This window comes from Gorilla gorilla, chromosome 5 (genome assembly GCF_029281585.2).
Source record: "Gorilla gorilla gorilla isolate KB3781 chromosome 5, NHGRI_mGorGor1-v2.1_pri, whole genome shotgun sequence".
NCBI classification, from domain to species: domain Eukaryota; kingdom Metazoa; phylum Chordata; class Mammalia; order Primates; family Hominidae; genus Gorilla; species Gorilla gorilla.
The window spans coordinates 153,112,514-153,133,254 of NC_073229.2; the positions used below are offsets into that span (position 1 = coordinate 153,112,514).

A 20,741-nucleotide genomic window follows, 5' to 3' on the forward strand; every position below is an offset into this window, starting at 1 on the left:
GGTTGCCTGTTCACTCTGATGGTAGTTTCTTTTGCTGTGCAGAAGCTCTTTAGTTTAATTAGATCCCATTTGTCCATTTTGGCTTTTGTTGCCATTGCTTTTGGTGTTTTAGACATGAAGTCCTTACCCATGCCTATGTCCTGAATGGTAATGCCTAGGTTTTCTTCTAGGGTTTTTATGGTTTTAGGTCTAACGTTTAAGTCTTTAATCCATCTTGAATTGATTTTTGTATAAGGTGTAAGGAAGGGATCCAGTTTCAGCTTTCTCCATATGGCTAGCCAGTTTTCCCAGCACCATTTATTAAATAGGGAATCCTTTCCCCATTGCTTGTTTTTCTCAGGTTTGTCAAAGATCAGATAGTTGTAGATATGCGGCGTTATTTCTGAGGGCTCTGTTCTGTTCCATTGATCTATATCTCTGTTTTGGTACCAGTACCATGCTGTTTTGGTTACTGTAGCCTTGTAGTATAGTTTGAAGTCAGGTAGTGTGATGCCTCCAGCTTTGTTCTTTTGGCTTAGGATTGACTTGGCGATGTGGGCTCTTTTTTGGTTCCATATGAACTTTAAAGTAGTTTTTTCCAATTCTGTGAAGAAGGTCATTGGTACCTTGATGGGAATGGCATTGAATCTATAAATTACCTTGGGCAGTATGGCCATTTTCATGATACTGATTCTTCCTACCCATGAGCATGGAATGTTCTTCCATTTGTTTGTATCCTCTTTTATTTCCTTGAGCAGTGGTTTGTAGTTCTCCTTGAAGAGATCCTTCACATCCCTTGTAAGTTGGATTCCTAGGTATTTTAGAATGTCTGTTGTTTTAAGTCACCTAGTTTGTGGTCATTTATTATGGCAGTCCTAGAAAACTAAGATACCTAAATTAGGAAACAAATATAACTATATTAAAAGGGGATAATATATCCAATATATTTAATACAGAAAGGATGAAGATATAGATAGTAGAATGATCAGAGGAATAATAATTTTTTTCCCACTGTTCTCAATATCACTGCTAATTCCTATAAGAACACAATTACTCAATCACTAATCTGCTGTAGTAGTCTGATTGATGCTAAGCCATGCTGCAGGAATGAATAAACCCCCAAATCTTAAAAGCTTAGCATTACAGAGGTTTATTTCTCAATGATGCAATGACAAATACAGGTCCATCTGGTGACTCAGGGTCCCAGTTGTCCTCCGCCTGTGATGTTTCCAACTCAGGAAATGGCTTTTATGGTTGCTATGGCAGAGGAAGAGAGGAGTGGGGAGCTGGCACCTAGGTCTTCAGTGCTTCAGCTAGAAAGTCATAGTCATGACTCTGCTCCACATTTTTACAATCTAAGAATAGTCAGATGCCCCTCTTAACTGCAAGGGGCTGAGAAGTGTAGGGAACACAAGCATATTTTTTGAGAGCTACTATCTCTGCTTACATATAATAGCAGAAGAAAATATTATCCAAAATCTATTAAAATCATACTATGCTGTCAAAGATTCTAGCTACTCCCTTAATTTGATATTTTATCCCTGCTATAATTTTTACAAGCTTCTTTTCATATATATATATATACACACACACACATATATGTATTTATGTGTGATGTATGTATACATAGCTATTACCCAAGTCTTTCCATTAACAGGGTATTATATTTGTCCTTACCAAATATATATGTTGTTACTGACTGCTAACAACATAAAACTCTTTTCCATCCAAAATCATTCCTATTTAAACATTTATTAGTGTTCAATTCTAATACCATTGATCTGCTCATAAAGGAGAAAGAGGAAGAGAAGAAAGAGGAGGAGAAGTTTTCCAGGTAAGTTTTTACAGTAAAGGAAACAACTTGCCATTTTGATTGTTTTGAGTATCAATTAAATTATCAGTTAATAATTCAAGAAAATATATCCCAGGGGAAAAAAAATCCCCTGTATAATAAACTAAAGCTTTTTTAACATCCTTCTTAATCCCTCGTATGAAAAATTTATACTCCCCTCTCAGATATTAATAGAAGCTCAATGTACAGGTAGCTAGGGTGCCCCCCGTCTTCCCTGCTGGATTTGTAGGTCCCGCTCATGCAGAGGGGTTATTTCCCAGCATGTGGATGCTCTATTTGACTCCACTGTAGGCCAACCACCCCTTCTCATCAATCATGTTGCAATTATTCTTTACACAATTACATCTTCTTTTAGAGAAGAGAATTATTTAACCAGAAATAACATCAACAAGCCTTTTACAGAATATACATGCTTAAATTTCACACCATATTGTTGAGATATTTTAAGTGTTTAAAAAATAGTATGTGAATATATTTCAGTTGTAAAAAATTCAAAGGAAGCTTTATACCCATTAGGATGGTTGCCATAATTTTAAAAATGGAAGGTAGAAATTGGTGAGGATGTGAAGGAATTAGAAGCCTTATGCATTGTTGATGGGAATATAAAATGGTGTGACAACCATGGAAAACAGTATGGAGGGTCCTCAAAACATTACAAATAGAATTACAATAGGATCCAACAATTCCACTTCTGGGAATATGCCCCAAATAATTAAAAGCAGGGTCCTGAAAAGATATTTATACATCTCTGTCATAGTAGCATTATTTACAATGGCCAAAAGGTGGGAGAAACCTGGCTGTTGACAGACGAATAGATAAATAAAATGTTGTGCATGTATACAATGGAACATTATTCCGTCTGTAAAAGAGAGGAAATTCTGACACATGCTACCATATGAATGGACCTTGAGGACATTCTGCTAAGTGAAATATACCAGTCACAAAAAGACAAATACTGTTATGATTCTACTTACCTAGAGTAGTCAGAATCATAGAGACAGAAAGTATAATGGTGATTACTAGCGGCTGCAGGGAGAGAGGAATAGGGAGTTATTATTTAATGAGTACCGAGTTTCAGTTTTGCAAGATGAAAAGCATTCTGGATGTGAATGGTGTTGATGGTTGCACAACAATGTGAAGGTACTGATACTACTGAACTGTACACTTAAAAATGGTTACAATGATGAATTTTATGTTATGTGTATTTTACAATACTTTAAAATAATTCAAAATTAACATCCTCACTCCCAGTGCTCTATACAGAGAAAACCAATATCTTTATTCTTTAGTTGTGCGTTTACATAGACACAAATTTTCACATAGCAATATATGGTTTATTCTTTGATTCATTTTGTTTTTCACATAAATGCTATCTTAATGCATGTCTTGTTCTGCATGTTCAACAATGTCTCAGTCTTGCCATGAGAAACGGAGCAGGGAAACTTCCTGGGCCTAAACTGAATAGGCCATTTTATTTTCTTCTCTGCCACATTCTTTGTGGTTCTGTCTCCACTGGACTGGGACTGTCCATTGGTCCTTTACCAATGAGCCATTCTATTCTCATGAAATATTCATGAGAATATTTCACCAGATCTAGGATTTCTACATAGTACTTGTAACATTTCAATATTTCTTTGCCTAAAATTTTCCATTCTATTTGAAAGTTGTGTGCCTTTTTTCTTTTTCTTTTTATCACCTACATGGGGAGGTAGAGTGTTGGCTTTCAAAGGTGAAATTGCATCTTTCCACAACTCTGAGTTTTCTTAGTTTTGAGTCTGTTCTTGACTTCTTTTAAAAAAAACTCTTTGGTCATAGTGGCAATAGAGGTTAGAGTATGAATACCAACTCCTCTCGTTGAGGCCTCTGTTCTTTAGATATGGTCATTTTACCGCTTCAAGGATCAGAACATATCATATCCCAAATTTATAATCCCCAGAGGTAACTCAGATATGTATAATTCTTTAATAACAATCTGATTTGTTCTCAATATTTAAAGTGAACCCAAGATGAAGAGTTGGAAAGGAAACTTTTAAAACTCTAACGCTTTAGTAGGCTCTCAAACTGCTGACAGCTCAAACCTTCTGTCTCTTTGGCAACATATAAAAATCCAGAATAACAGTTAAATATTCCACAGCTAACTATTATTTAATACTAATATTATGTCTTGGTTAATGGAAGACACCATAGACCACATTTTGAATATTTATGCTCCTTTTTAATATTGGTAATCCTCCTTCTGAGATAAATTCAGGAAATCTGACCTTTCTCCTCAGCCCTTTTGAAATAAAGACCACTTTTCCAATTAGGAATATCTAATGTAGTGTTAAAGCTCAGAGTTGAAAAGATGTTTTAGTATACATCAGATATAATGTTGTAGTATTATTGGTAAGATTGTGAAACAAATTCCAGTACACTTCAGCTCTGCTAACAAAGATGAAATAGAGAATAAAGTAGGTGTATGCTGAATCTTATTAAGGTTGACATCCAGTTTGAATACATTCATCTTCTAAGGTATAGTTTTGGGTATAAACCATCGAGCAAGCACAAAACAGTGAAGCTGAGAGCTGCAGAACATAGAGATCTGGTGGATTCTAAAGGACTGAGAATGATCGATGGCTACTGAAATGAAGTGTGAAATGGTATCCATAGCTGATATTTGTCTTTAACTGATAAAATGGCTAAAGCATTTCCTGGTCAACACACCACTCTCCCTCCTCTCTTCTCATTCCTCTAGAACAGTGGCCTTCAAACTCTTTTCTTGATAACAAATGCACTTAAATTGGAGAATATCTCTCTTTGTAACACATACACACATAACAAAAATGTCATGAGATGTCTTAAATACTTAGACATTTTACATTCAGTGTACTCCAATATTTCTATTTTATATTCTTTTTTAAATACTGGTTTTGACCTATTAAATGGACTTCAAGAAATTTTTCAGTCTCATCTAGGCACACAGATTTAAATATTACTTCTATGTTAGTGACCTCTTCTGTGAGTAAGCTCCGTCTCTAACTTTCTGTCTCCTTTGGATATCCTTATTCGCATATTCCTTCCAGAACTTACAACTTAACGTGGCTTAAACTTAACAGCTAAACATTCTCCCTCTGAAGTATCCCATTCTTTCCACAGTCCTCACCCAACTCCATCAAGTTATTTTCCTCCTGTTTCCAAATTTCTGCTGAGGTTCCCATCAGTCTTCCAGGTGTAAACCATTAGATTCCTACTAGATCCCTATCTTTCTTCCCGTTATTATATCAATGAGCAAGGTCTTGATTCTATTTCGTTTTTTGTCACAATTAATTTTTATTAATAGAAAATAAACACTTATTCCAGTTTCAAAGTTGTTATACTTGAAGTTGCTAATTTTAAAAAATGAATTTTAAATAATCACCTAATAATCCTTCTTTGACTAAGACAATGAAATGTGGCTTTAAAAAAAGTAATCAGCACCATTTGCTTATAGGTCTTTCAGAATTTGTTCTTAAAGTTTCTGGAACTTTCCTCTCTGTAAAGTACAGGAAATACTGAGCTACATTGGAAAGCCTCTCTGGGACAGGCAATGGGGAGTTAAACAGTCATCATAAAGGAATCAATGTACATTCAGCATAGTGACTTGGACTACACAACAATTCTTTCTCCTCTACGGTAGCTCAAGAGAGACATGCTTCTAAGCACAGAGGTATGAGGAGTCTCAGACTGTTATTTGCTGTTAGAATTGGTCTCCCCATCTAATAACAGTAAATCTCTGGCACAGATGCTATTGGTCCTTAATGTCCTGTGATTTTAGGAAATAGTTTGGATTTAGTTTAATTTATTCAGAAATCAAACATGTTTAATTAGGTTCACTGCTCTGGCAGAGTAAGGGTATGCTGGTTTAGTATCTTTATAATATATATATAATGTGTAGGTAAATCATAGTCTTAAATCATACTTAGAATACTATATTATTTAAACCAATATCTATTTTAACAAAATGTTTATAAATAAAAACAGCTGATGAAATTAAATCCAAAGGTATGACAAAGAGGACTCAGCTCTATGTTGCTTAAAGAACTTTAAAAAGCATGTGCCCATAAAGCCGTTCAAGGAGAGGGAAGGAGGTCCCCTTCTCCTTATTCTTACGATAGAATTCCTATTGTGGCTGTGCCAGAAATGAGCACTTCTAAGTATTTCAGAGAAGTCCAAAGTGTTACAAAGTCTTTTATGCAAAAGAACGTCTTTCTGCATCAGTGAATAGTAATGCTCATCAGAATTTTCTAATAACACAAAAACAAAGCCAAGTCCATACATTTGATCAGTTGTTAAAGTAATGGGAGGTGGACTATTATGTCAACCTTAGTCAGAGCTCCTGCTGGCTTCTTCCTATACACTGTTCACCAATTTGAGTAAAGTGGACTTTGTGAGAGAATAGTGTTTGATGGCCAGGACCTCTTTTGGGCATTTCTTCCTAAGTGGAATACACAAGGATAAGGGAGTAGAGGAGGTAATACAGGGAAGCTACTCATTCCAGCTCAGAAGGAGCAGAAGGAGTTAGATGAAGCCCATATATGCATTCAAGAAGCCAATGGTATCCTCTAGCTGTGGATAGTGGCTAATGTGGTCATCCAGAATCCACACTGTGGACCGCAGCAGCGTTTTCCCGTATAGCTCCAAAAACTCTGGATAGGGATTTACAGGATCCAATGGCCGGTAGATAAAATGAATGGAGATAGTTACAGAGGCAAGAGCTCCCACCCAGCGCCTTCTGAGCTTCTTCCTCTGATTAATGTACTGTAAGAGACCGCCAATGGCTAAGTTCCCGTCACTGATGCGGATCCCTGCCCACATGTCCCACAGCTCACTCTCACAGAGCCAAGTACAGGGCCCAAAGACTGGGGTGAGACCTCGAGAGAATACAAAGAAGTTCATCAGTCGTGTGAGGATGGGTGATAGCACACCTCCATCTTTGAGTAGCTTTTGGAGAAGGAGTGGACGGTGAGTCTCAGGAAAGATACCTCCATTTGACAGACAGACTCTTTATGGTATGCCGACCAGATCGATTCTGCTTGTACCTGTAGAGAAACTCCTGAGCGACAATTATCTCCATAGTCATGAGACTTGATCCTGCAGTTCTGGAGCCCCAGATGCCGCAAAAGCACTTCCACGATGCTGACCTGCTCAAATATGGAATAGTGATGTGGTCTCGGTTTGTCACTGAAGCCAACGCCTAAGAAATCAAGGGCAATCACCCGATGAAACCTCAAGGTCAGACCTTCCCAATTCTTGTACCAATCGTAGCTGGATGTTGGAAAACGTGTAAAACCACAACTGTCTCCTGACTTCCAACCACACCCACAGAGTCTTGGTAGAAGATACGCAGTCCCTTGTAAGTGAAAAACTTGCCTGAAGACTTCCACGAGTGAAGATCAGGTGACAGCTGAGTGTATGGGATGTGCAGGTACACAGCAAGCAGGAGCACGGCCCACAGCCCCACCTGGACCCACCACTCCCTCATCCTGCGGAGGCGATCTTTGCGCACGGCGGCGTTATCCCGTGCTGCCAGCCGCAGCGTTGCAGAGCACGGGGCGCTGTGGCGCCCGCAGCCCTGCAGGGCCGGCCGGCAGCGGGGTCTCAATCAGCAGCCCACAGCCCGCACAGGGCGGCGCCGCGCCCGGCAGCTACAGCCACTCTGACGTGCACGGCGGCACTGCGTTTGCTAGGCGCGACTGCCACAAGGGAAGTGCCCGGGTGTGCTGGTTGCCGTGGCCTCTATTTCTAAAGTATTTCTTATATTTTCCTATTTCTTTTCATTCCTACTGCTTACACCCTCATTGACTGAACTATTGCAACCGCCTCTTGAGGTGATTGAAATATTCATAGATATTCCAGTTATTCTCCTTTTGGGCATATAGTAGGCTTACATTTGCTCACCCCTGAAATTAGGCATAGACACCGTCAATGAAATGTGAACAGAACTGACATGCTTTACTCTTAGATTGAGTACGAGTTTTACAAGCCAGTGCATAATTCGCCATGCTATAGAGACAGATGATCTTCCAGATGGATGCCTGAGTGTAGAATATATAGATCAGTTCCCCCACCCTTCACACATGGGCCCAAAATGTACACGGAGCAGGAGCAAGAAATACACGTCCTTGCTATCTTTGTTAGTTTAATCCACAGAGACTTTGGAGTCTGCAGTTATACGGCATCCTAGCCTGTCCTGACTGATATGATCCCTTAACTGATTTTTCTACTCAAAGTCTCTTCTCCCTCCGATTATTCTACATCACTATCATATTAATCTTTCTGAAATAGACGTCTAATTATATAAATTCCTTATGAAAATCTTTCAGTATTTCCCTGTTATCTTCACTGGCTTTCAAGACCATCACAGTGTGCATCTCAACTTCCTTTTAAAACACCCACGGTTTCCCTACATGTACACACACACTTTCTAACACGTTCGCTTTTCTGTTCCTGTGATTTTAAGATGCTCTCTGCTAGTCCTGTCTAAATGCTACCTATTCTTAAGTAACAGTTCAAATGCCAGTATCTCTATGAGGCTTTTTCTGGATCTCTGCAAAAAAAAAAAAAGGGACAAGAAACACCTTCCTCCCAAAGGAACAAAGAATGGCAATTACTTATAAGTAAGCCAGATTTTAGCAATTGGACCATTTTTGTCTTAAATATAATTAACCTGTCTCTATAGCTTACAAGGTATTCATAAATTCTTCAAACAAAATAAATTTATCATAAAGGATACAGGTAAATAAAAGTTCTGTGAAATTGTTTAAAAAATAACTAAATAAATGAATTCCCAAATGATTTTGAGTCTTTATTGTAGTTCTTATCACACTTTGCAGTGGCCATTTCTAGCACTTTTCAGGCAATAAATGGTCTTCTTTCACTTCCATATTATTGAAAATTCTCTTGCATAATGCCTAGCAAATATCTTAATGTTGAATATCTGAATGAATGAATGAATGAATGAAATTAAGGTTACATTTTATTTTAAAACTACCGCTTTTTTCTTCAGAAATCACAACGAGGCAAATGTTGCCAATAAAATAGTTATTAAGTTAAAAAACATAAATATCTGAGAAATGAACTGAGAAAAGGAGAAATCCTTACAGGACATGAATGGTACAGGAGAATAGTACATATCAAAGGGTGAACTCTGGGTCACAGCTTGTGGGATCAGGCAAGAACATGTCATAGTCTTTCAAATAATCTTATTAAAAATTATTTTTTCTAAGATCCACTTTTACTCTTTTCTCTAATTTTATTTAGCTTTCAAGCATTTCTTTGTGACTTCAGTTTTGACTTCAGTTTTTAAACAATTTAAACAAATAAAAATTACATTACAGAATTGTTACTTTTAAACTGTTACTTTCCACTGGGACTGTTATTGTAAAATCTGTTCTTATTCTTTTAATTTAACTCCATTATTTTGTTTTAAATGTAATGATTGTTCATTATATTTTTCTCCAACTGCTTTAAAAGCACCAATCCTTCTTTGCTGTATGTGTATCAAAGTCCATAAATATTCTTTGACATTATCCTAGCCTTGAATAATAAAAGGAAAAAAACCTCTCACAACTTTTTATTCTACAAAATAGTATTAAAATATGCCCCTATTTTTACTGTAAATGTAATCTTCACAGCAACAGTCAAGAGAACAAGACTGAGTCATTCTTCATCACACATTGCAAGGGCTATCTATGTCTCCTCTGTTGTGAGCCCTGCAGCAATATTCTCACAAGGGGAGCTCTAGGTCATTGACTGCACTTTTGCTAATAAGAAATCTTCAGTAGGAGTGACTGGGCCTTATGCAAATCTCTCCAGTAATTTCTTCCACTAGTGACGCCTTAGAGCCTCAGAATCAATCACTCAACAAGTGTTTACTGAAAGCTTACTGATACCCAGACCTTAAACTGTTACCAAACAGAATACCAGATATGGGATATAATTCCAGCCTGAAGAGTTTATGCTCAAGACAAGACTTACATATATTACAGAGAAGCATAACAGAGCAAATGATTAAGTTCTAAATTTCACTGTACACCCTTAAAAAAAGGAGAAATTGATATGGAACATGAATAGTATAGGAAAATGGTCCTTAGGGAGACCAGACATGAGAGGGTGAGCTCTAGGTGACCACCTGTAGGATCAGGAAAGAACATATCTAGTCCTTGAGTTAAGATTTCTATTTTTTCTAGATTTATAGAGGTATAATTGACAATTAAAAATTGTATATATTCTAGATATGCGTGATGATTTAATATACATATACATTGTGAAATGATTACCACAACCAAATTAATTAATATGTGTATCACCTCACATAGTTATCACTTTGTGTGTGCGTGTTTGTTTATGCATGGAGGACATTTAAGATCTGTGTTTGGAAAATTCCAAGTAAACAGTATAATATTATTAACTATAGTTACTATTCTGTACATTAGATCCCTAGAACTTATTCATCTTATAACTGAAACTGTGTACCCTTTGACCCAAACCTCTCATTTACTCCAATTCCTGGCAACCACCATTCATTCCACCATTCTACTCTCTGCTTCTATGAGTTCAACTTTTTAGATTCCACATGTGAGTGAGATCATACTGTATTTGTTTTTCTATGTGTGGCTTATCTCACCTAGCACAGTGCCCTTCAGGCTTATCCATGTCATTGCAAATAGCAAGATTTCCTTCTCTTTTATGGCTGAATAATATTCCTCTATCTCCCTCTCTCCCTCTCTTTCTGTGTGTGTGTATGTGTGTGTGTGTCTGTGTGTCTGTGTATGTGTGTATACTATATTTACTTTATCCATTCATTCACTGATGGATACTTAGGCCATTTATTTATCTTGACTGTTGTGAATGATGCTGCTATGAACATGTGGATGCAGATATCTCCTTGAGATACTGATATCACCTTTTAAAATATATAGCTAGAAATGGGATTGCTGGGTCATATTGTAGTACTGTTTTCATTTTTTGAAGAATCTCTATGCTTTATGCTGTTTTCCGTAGCGGCTATGCCTATTTACATTCCCACCAAAAGTGTAGAAGGGTTTCTTTTTCTCTGTTTCCTCACCAACATGTGTTATCTTTTGTCTTTTATATAATAGCCATGCTAATAGGTAAGAGGTGATATCTCACTGTGGTTTTGATTTGTATTTCCCTGATGATTAATGATGTTGAACACTTTTTAATATACCTGTTGGCCATTTGTATGTCTCTTTTTGGAAACATGTCTGTTTTTTAGATATGTTTAGGTCCTTTGTCCATTTTGAAATTGGCTTATTTTGTGTTTTCTTGCTATTGAGTTGTATGAATTCCTTATATATTTTGAATATTAACTCCTGATCATATATATGGTTTGCCAATACATTATCCCATACCACAACTTGCCTTTTTATTTTGTTGATTGTATCCTCTGCTGTAGAAGTTTTTAGTTTGCTGCAGTTACACTTCTTTGTTTTTGCTTTCATTGCCTGTGCTTCGGGTGTCATACCCCAAAAATCATGACCAAGACTGATGGCAAGGAGCCTTTTCTTTATATTTATTTTAGAAGCTTTATGGTTTCAGATCATACATTTCAGTCTTGAATCCATTTTCAGTTGATTTTTATATATGGAATAAGATAAACATCCAAAATCATTCTTTTGCATGTGGATATCTAGTTTCCCCAATACAGTTTATTGAAAAGACTATTTGTTCCCCATTTTGTAGTTTTAATGGCCTAGTCAAAGATTTGTTGGCCATATATTTGTGGGTTTATTTCTGGGCTATTCCGTTTCATTGGTCTATATGTCTGTTTTTATAGCACTATCACACTGTTTTGATTACCATGGCTTTGTAATATAGTTTGAAATCAGGACCCATGATGCTTCTGGCTTTGTCCTTCTTTCTTAAGATTGCTTTGGATATTTTGGGTCATTTTTGGTTTCAATTCTTATTCTTTTTTTTAGAACTGTTTTTTCTACATTTTCTTTCTTTTTTTTCTTTCTTTTTTTTCTGAGGCGGAATTTCCCTCTTTTCACTCAAGGTGGAGTGCAATGGTGCAATCTCAGCTCACTGCAACCTCCATCTCCTGGGTTCAAGTGATTCTCCTGCCTCAGCCTCCTGAGTAGCTGAGATTACAGGTGCACACCACCATGCTCAGGTAATTTTATTTTTTGTATTTCTTAGTAGAGATGGGGTTTTGCTATGTTGGACAGGCTGGTCTCAAACTCCTGACCTCAGGTAATCCGCCCACCTCAGCCTCCCAAAGTGCTGGGATTACAGGCATAAGCCACTACACCCGGCCATTTTTTCTACATTTTCTAAAAAATTGCCATTGAAATGTTGAGTGACTGCATTGACTCTGTAGATCATTTTGGGTAATGTGGACATTTTAACAATATTAGTTCTTCCAATTCATGAACACAGAAAGTCTTTCCATTTATTTGTGTTGTCTTCCATTTCTTTCTTCAATGTCTTATAGTTTTCGGTGTACAGATCTTTCACCTCCTTGGTTAAATTTATTCGTATATATTTCATTATTTTTGACGCTATTGCTTTGGTTTCTTATTATTATTATACTTTGAGTTCTAGGGTACATGTGCACAATGTGCAGGTTTGTTACGTAGGTATACATGTGCCATGTTGGTTTGCCGCACCCGTCAACTCATCATTTACATTAGGTATTTCTCCTAATGCTATCCCTCCCTCAGCCCCACACCCCCCCCAACAGACCCCAGTGTGTAACGTTCCCCTCCCTGTGTCCATGTGTTCTCATTGTTCAACTCCCACTTATGAGTGAGAACACACACTGTTTGGTTTTCTGTCCTTGTGACATTTTGCTGAGAATGATGGTTTCCAGCTTCATCCATGTCCCTGGAAAGGACATAAACTCATCTTTTTTATGACTGTGTAGTATTCCATGGTGTATATGTGCCACATTTTCTTTATCCAGTCTATTATTGATGGACATTTGGGTTGGTTCCAAGTCTTTGCTATTGTGAATAGTGCTGCAGTAAACATACATGTACATGTGTCTTTATAGTAGCATGATTTATAATCCTTTGGGTACTTAATTCTTTTTTGGATAATTTGTTGTTAATATAGATGCACGACTGATTTTCATATGTTGATTTCATATCCTGCAACTTTATTGAATTTCTTTATTAGCTTCTAATAGCACTTTAGATGGAGTTTAGGGTTTCCTTCATATAAGATCATGTCATCTGCAAACAGAGACAATTTACCTTCTTCCTTTCCAATTTAGATGAATGTTATGTCTTTTTCTTGCCGAATTGCTCTGGCTAGGACTCATAGTACTATGTTGATTGGGAGTGGTAAGACTGGGCACCTGATAAGGTTAGGCTTTATGTCCCCACCCAAATCTCATCTTCAGTTGTAACCCTCATCATCCCCATAATCCCCAGATGTCAAAGGAAACCAGATGAAGGTAATTGAATCATGGAGGCCAGTTTCCCCGATGCTTTTCTTGTGATAGTGAGTGAGTTCTCATGAGCTCTGATAATTTTATAAGGGGCTCTTCCCCCTTCGCTTGGCACTTCTTCTTCCTGCCGCCTTGTGAAGAAGGTGCCTTGCTTCCCCTTGGCCTTCTGCCACGGTTGTAAGCTTCCTGAGGTCTCCCCAGCCGTGCTGAACTGTGATTCAATTAAAACTTTTTCCTTTATAAATCACCCAGTTTCGGGCAGTTCTTTATAGCCTTGTGAAAACGACTAATACAGCACCCTTATCTTATTCCTAATCTCAGAAAAGCTTTCAACTTTTCACTATTCAGTATGATATCACTTGTCATATATGTCCTTTATTATGTTCAGATACATTTTTCTATACCTAATTTGTTGGGAGCTTTTATCATGACAGGATGTTGAATTTTGTCAAATGCTTTTTCTGCATCTGAGATGATAATATGATTTTTATTCTTTATTCTGTGAAAGTGGTATACAGTAGTCCCCCTTTATGCATGGGGGATACATTCCAGGACCCCCAGAGTATGTCTGAAACTGCAGATTGTACTGACACCTACATATAGTATGCTTTTTATTCTATGTATATACCTATGAAAAAGTTTAATTTACATTAGGCACAGCAAGAGATTAACAACAATAGAGCAATTATAACAATATACTATAATAAGGGTTATGTGAATGTTGTCTCTCTCACTCCCCCTCAAAATATCTTATTGTATTATACTCATCTTTCTCCTTGTGATGATGTGAGATGATAAAAGGCCACCATGATTAGATGAAATATGGTGAACGACATAGGCATTGTAACATAAAGTTAGGTTATTATTGATTTTCTGATGATGCATCAGAAGGAAGACCATCTGCTTTGAGCGACCCTTGATTATTGAGCTATGACAATGTTGATGGTTGGATGCCAGGTGCATATGATGTCAGTGTCCAACAGGTCGGTTGTGATACAGTTTGGATACCCTAAAAAAGGAATGGTTCATCTCCTGGGTGGGAGGAAACAGGACAGTGTAAGATTTAATCCTGCTACTCAAAATGCACAATTCAAAACTTATGAATTGTTTTTCTGAAATTTTCCATTTAATATTTTCAGACCGTGATTGAGTACAGGTAACTGAAACCATGGAAAGTGAAACAAAGCATAAGTGAGAATACTATATCACATTTATTGACTCATGTATGTTGAATTATCCATTTATTCCAAGGATAAATCCCTCTTAATCATGGTGAATGTTCCTTTTGATATGCCGTTGAATTTGATTTGCTAGTATTTTTTTGAGGATTTTTATATCTGTGTTCTTCAGAGATATTGGCCTGTAATTTTCTTTGTTTGTAGTGTCCTTATCTGGGTTAGCATTGTATAATAGTGACCTCATATAATGAGATTGGAAGTGTTCCCTCCAAGTGTCTGGTCTTGAACTTTTCTTTATTGGGAGATTTTTTTTTCTGATTTATTCTCCTTACTCGTTATCAGGTACTCATTACCCAAATTTGTTCAGATTTTCTATTTCTTCATCATTCAGTCTTGGTCGATTCTATGTGTCTAGCCTTTATCAACTTCTTGTAGGTTATTGTATTTATTGGTGTATAGTTGTTCATAGCAGTCTCTGATCCTTTTTTATTTCTGTTGCAATGTCTCCTCTTTAATTTATAATTTTATTTAGTTGAATCCTCATTCCTTTTTTCTTAGTTTGGCTGAAGGTTTGTCAATTTTGTTTATCTTTAAGAAAACAATTCTTACTTATATTGATCTTTTCTATTCTCTTTCTAGTCACAATTTCATTTATTTATGCTCTAATATGTATTATTCCCTTCCCTTTTCTATCTTTGTCTTAGTTTTTTTTTCCTATTTCCTTGAGGTGTAAAGTTAAGTTGTTCATTTGAGATCTTTTTTTTTTTTAATATAGGCATTTATCAATGTAAACTTCCCTCTTAGAACGTCTTTTGCTGCATCCCAGAAGTTTTGGTGTGTTGTATTGTTATTTTCATTTGTCTCAAGACACTTTTGATTTCTCTTTGGATTTCTTCTTTGACCCATTGGTCATTTTGGAGTGTGTTGCTTACTTTCCATATATCTGTGCTGGGATTAATATTTCTGACTTTTTAGCCAGGCTGCCTGTATTCTAATTACAACTTCACCACTTACAAGGTATTTAGCTTTAGGTAAGCCATTTAAACTCTCAGTGCCTCAGTCCCCTTATCTGTAAAAATGAGTAATACAGTGATATTAATAATAATAATAAGAGTATCTACCTCCCTGACTGATTGTGAAGATGAAATGAAATAGTCAGTAGAAAGTAGTTAGAATAGTTCACAGCATACAGTATTTATTATTTTTATGTATAACAAATGTTTTATGAGGTCCTTAGAGTGCTAGACACTGTTTGCATGAATTATTTTATATGATCTCACCACAACCTTATAAAAAAGTTTTTATTGTCCAATGTTTTAGATGGAGTAGTTATAGGAGTTAGTTTCAGCCACCAGTTGTATATAGAGAAGCTGCTAGGCAAACATAAGATTTTTTAAAATCTAGCACAAGGACCTGAACTAAATTTACCACATCTGTCTCCCCTGTTGACTATCAATTCAATGCCTAGATCCCATGAGGGAAGGGTCAAAGCATTTGATGTTAAAATGTACAACTCATACTTCTCAGAGGATGTCCTTCGGAGAAGTATTCTTTCTCTTACTTATGCTTTGTTAATTTTTGCTTGGTTTTGATTGTTTGTAGACATCAGTTTGTAATCAGAAATGAAGGGAAGGTCCTGGGAGTACCAACATTTAAGAGTGACCAAAAGAATGGAAGCCAGCAAAAGGGATAGAATTCTATCATCTTGACTCCCAAACCTACTCCATGTTGATAGTCTTAATCTTAATTAATGATCCCTGCTGCTTGATCCAAAAACCTGACAATGACTTCACTCATTTCCCTCCTTCTGCACTGTTGTTACCTCTTCAGAGACAAAACTTCAATACTTTCCACTTAGACTTTCACTACTGACTTCTAACTCATCTTTTTGCTTTCTCTTATTTTGAACAGTTATTCAGCTTACCCTAAGTCCAGAGTGAATCTCCAAAAAATCAAAGGTTCTGCAACTTTTCATTTCTCTTCAATTCCAACTCAGGTTCACACGTTTATCACCTAGTGTAGAAGGGCTTTCCTCCACACTTTTGCTTGGCAAACTCCTTTTCATCCTTCAAGACTCAACAAAATTGTTGCCTTTTCATGAAAAAGGATACTCTTCCATCCTTGTGATATTAATAATTTTTTGTTCTTGTGTCCATGATAGACTTTGTCATAATGTATTACAGTTTATCCTGGAGGAAAGCACCACAAGACCAAGAGTTTCCTTTTTTTTTTTTTCATCCCAATGCTTGATACATAGCAGCCGTTTGATAAGTACATGTTGAATGAAAGCATGAATTTATAACATATATACCTTCACTTGACTTGGAGTTTCATAAGGAATGCAACAGCTTCCAATTCATGTACTTTCTTTTTGCTTAACAAAGTATCTGACACATAGTACAAAAGTTAAATATTATAAATAAAAGATTAATTGCACAGATATTTTTAAAGGAGACAGAAAAGATTTTAATATCCAGGAATTCCACCCAATGATGAAAGACCTATAGGCGGTTACAAGTAGGTAAGCAGAGTCCAAAATGTAGGGTCATTTTCAATGGCAGAGAGGAATAGGAGAGTCAATAAGAAGCAAATGCTCAAGGAGCTTGAGTAGAGACTGGAATAGGCATCTCTTTATTATCTTATTGGCTGATTTATACTTCTTGTAAAATAATTAGTTTAAGCTAATTATCAAAGAAACAAGAATCTCTCCTAGGCAGATTCAGTTGCCTTTCCTGGTTCTCCCTGAGTGCTCTGAGTAAGCCCCACCATTGCCTTCTAGAAAAACTTTCTTTCTTCTTTCTTGCCCACTACCGTCTGATACCTTCACGGCATCCAGAATGATGATCCAAAAGTTTGGGTCCAAATGTGATGCAAAAGTTTACAGTGGTCTACCATGGTTCCTTTACAAAAAAAGACCAAAAATGTTCTGCCATTCTTGCTCATCATGATTTTGCCTCAATTTTTCAAGTTATGTTTTGTTCATAATGGATTTTTTTTTTGGTTTTCTGAATGTGTTCTGTTCCTTCTACTGCCTTAAAAAGCCCTTATCGCTGAGTCTTCCTACTACTTCCCTCACCTCCACTTACCCTACTGAATTTTCAAACTGCAAGTCAAATATTACTTCGTTAGGGGAATCTCATCAGACTGTCTCCCTAGACTACCACACCCCACCCAACAACTAGATCACATCCGTTTATTAGGGGTACTATGTTTTCAGTATAATTGCAATTATAATTATTGACCCATTGAATGAGTTGATTCATGTCCCTTCCTTCTTTATTATAAGCTTTAAGAGGGCAAAAACTATTTCTGTTTTTCTTACCATCTTTCCCTCTTTAGTGCTTCCACATTGTCTGGTACATTGCAGACACCTAATAAATATTTGTCGGAAGGAATAAATATTAGTGAGAGAATAAATGGGTAATGCATTCATGAGTGAATAAGGATTATATCATATTTTTGTGGTAAATATTTTGTTTACCTCCAATGACTGAAACAAAGAGTTCCATATCCTGAAATATGACCTGAAAGCCATGGAATGAAAGGTTTGATAAGGCTGGACGTGGTAGCTCACACCTGTGATCCCAGCATTTCTAGAGGCCAGGGTGAGAGAATTGCTTGAGCTCAGAAGTTCAAGGCCAGCCTGGGTAGCACAATACCTTGTCTCTACAAAAAAAGAAACAAAATTAGTTGAGCATGGTGGTACACACCTGTAGTCCCACCTACTCCAAAGGCTGAAGTGGGAGGATTGCATGAGCCCAGGAGTTCCAGGCTGCAGCGTGCTGAGATCATGCCACTGTGCTCCAGGCTGGGTGACAGAGCAAGAGCCTGTCCCCCAAAAAATTTTTTTAAATAAGAAAGTTTTAATAAGCAGAATATTAGTTTAATTATGAATGAGAAGAGATGTATAGCATTTGTAGGGGTACAGAACCATGTATTCCATAAAGGAAGAAGTTAAGAGCAATGATGTGGAATAAGCATGGGGCTTTTAAGAACTTGTCTGAGAAGAGGGTATTCTTTGGTCAATAGTTGAAAAAATAAAATAAGGCTTGCTGGAGTGGAGCAAGTCAATGCAAAGCCTTCACAGTTAGGTGGAGCATTTACACTAAATGACTTTATTTCGAACATTCAACAAACACTGACTAATTGTCTATTGGTTACCAGCCATATAATTTTAGGTGCTGGGGAAATAGAAGTAAGTAGAATGAGGTGGGGGAGGTTCACTGTGGCTCTTGGAAAGGAAAATACATAATCAAAGTTTGTGTTAGAAGGGTCAATCTGAAGGCTTTTGAAAAATGGATCTGGGATAGGGAGGATGTTTGTTGAATGAATGAATCAATCAATCCAATTAATTCAATAAACTAATCATGATTTTAGTGAGTATTCTATGAACCCTCACTTAGTTTGATTACCTTGACTGTGACATTTAACTTTGTATTTCACTACTACTTTGCTTCTCTTACGTTCAGTTGAAAATATTTTTCAAATACAATTTTCAAGGTTCAGAAACAAAAAAAAATAAATGACATTCTGGAAAAAATAAATGTGCTTAGAACTAAAATATAAAAATAATGGAGATGGTAAATATATAAGTGAGAAATAATGATGATGATTTTCACTAACAAGATACACCATTAAATATATTCTCACGTGATCCAAAGTAATTTCGTTCTCTGTGCCCAGCGAGTTGGTATCTACTGATAGTGGTTTTTCAAATGCACCGTGCAGTTAGAGGTCATCACTGAGACCTCAATAATAGACCTCCATCACTGAGAAGTTCAGAGGTAGAAGATGCAGGGGGACAATGTTGGCCTGCATTAATCTTAGCTTGAAAAGAGGATCTTTAGATAACACTATCTAAATTTAGCTGTGTTCAAAATGCTCCACCACAAAAGAGCAGCAAAAAGCAATCTCATTAAAACAAGCTCAGAAAACAATTCCAAGATATATGAGTAAAAGCAAACTAAACAACAGAAGCACAAATAGTATGACCTTCTCTTGACTTCTACTTGCACAGCTCTACTTATTCAAGCTCTGTTTCGGACATTAAGCTTTTTTCATAGCCATAACTTTCGTGTTTTTTCCATCATCCTGTCTATTATATTTCCCCTTTTATCTTTTATTGAGTTCTTTCAGGAGAAATTTGAAAAAAAAATCTCTATAAATGGAGGTTTTTTACTCAAGAGCTTTTAAAATAACAGTACATCACCAGATCATTTTTAAAAAGTGTTCTATTGTAGTTAAGTGACTATTTATTGAAATTTCTCTTGTCTTCCCATTGAAGACTACAGAAATCTCTTTCTTCCAGTTGAGCTCAAAAGGAAAAGCAAAAAAAGATGGACAGAAGCCAGAAATGCTGAATAAATTAGTGTCCTTTTTATTTACTTTTTAAAAACTATGAATTGGCTCATTTAAATAGATTCTAAAAGTATTTGTATGTGGGTCTGAACACTGTTGTCATGGAGATTAAAACATTTTTGTGGTTGTTGTGTACAGTGGAGATGGCAGTTTTCTTCTAGTTGATGCTTCTGTAGAATAAAAAAGTTTAGCTGAGAAAGGTAGGTCTTAATGGAATTGTTAATATGTAGTCTTACTTTGGATGACATTTTAAAATCACTTACGTATTTAATCTGTGAATTGTAGAGCATGCTGGGAAGTTATCAATTCCATTGGTACCTGCCTCAGTTGCAGTTCAGCCTTAAGTACTTACCAAAGGGAACTCATTTGGGGTGGCAGGGGTAACCGAAAAGTGTGGGAGCTGAGGTATTGTTTGAGAGCCTGTGGGCAGTGTGACTGCTCCAATCGTAGTCTCAGTGAGGAAGAGCACCATCTGTGCAGGATTTTCTCAGATGTCCTCTATAAGACTTTCATTGTCATCAGTTCTATGTGCTCTAAAATCATTGCTTTTTCTTCTTTATTTTGCACATAAGCTATAAGTTATTTTTTAAAGACATATAGGTTTTATTTCTGTGTGATCAAAAACTATGTCTCGGGCAACTTCTACTTTTTGGAATTAACAATATTATTTTCTTTGTGGTCTTGTGCGTGTGTGTGTATATATATATATACACACACACGCACAAGAAGACTCTGTTTGTATATATACATACACGCATGTATAAATACACAGAGAGAGTGTGTGTGTGTGTATATACACACACAGAGTGTGTGTGTGTATACAGAGAGAGAGAGAGAGAGAGAGAGAGAGAGAGAGAGAGTCAGTCTTGCTCTGTTAACCAGCTGGGGTGCTGTGGTGCAATTATGGCTCACTGGAGCCTCCACCTCCCAGACTCAA

General features: G+C 36.7%; 1 protein-coding gene and 1 pseudogene across 6 annotated transcripts in view; one reads left to right on the forward strand and one right to left on the reverse strand.

The window, feature by feature from the left end:
* The window catches only part of LAMA2 (laminin subunit alpha 2), a 631,365-nt gene that overhangs the window by 39,716 nt on the left and 570,908 nt on the right, over positions 1-20,741 (forward strand). The gene's annotated exons all lie outside the window — the stretch shown is intronic.
* On the reverse strand, positions 913-7,516 carry LOC101140028 (mesoderm-specific transcript homolog protein-like; annotated as a pseudogene).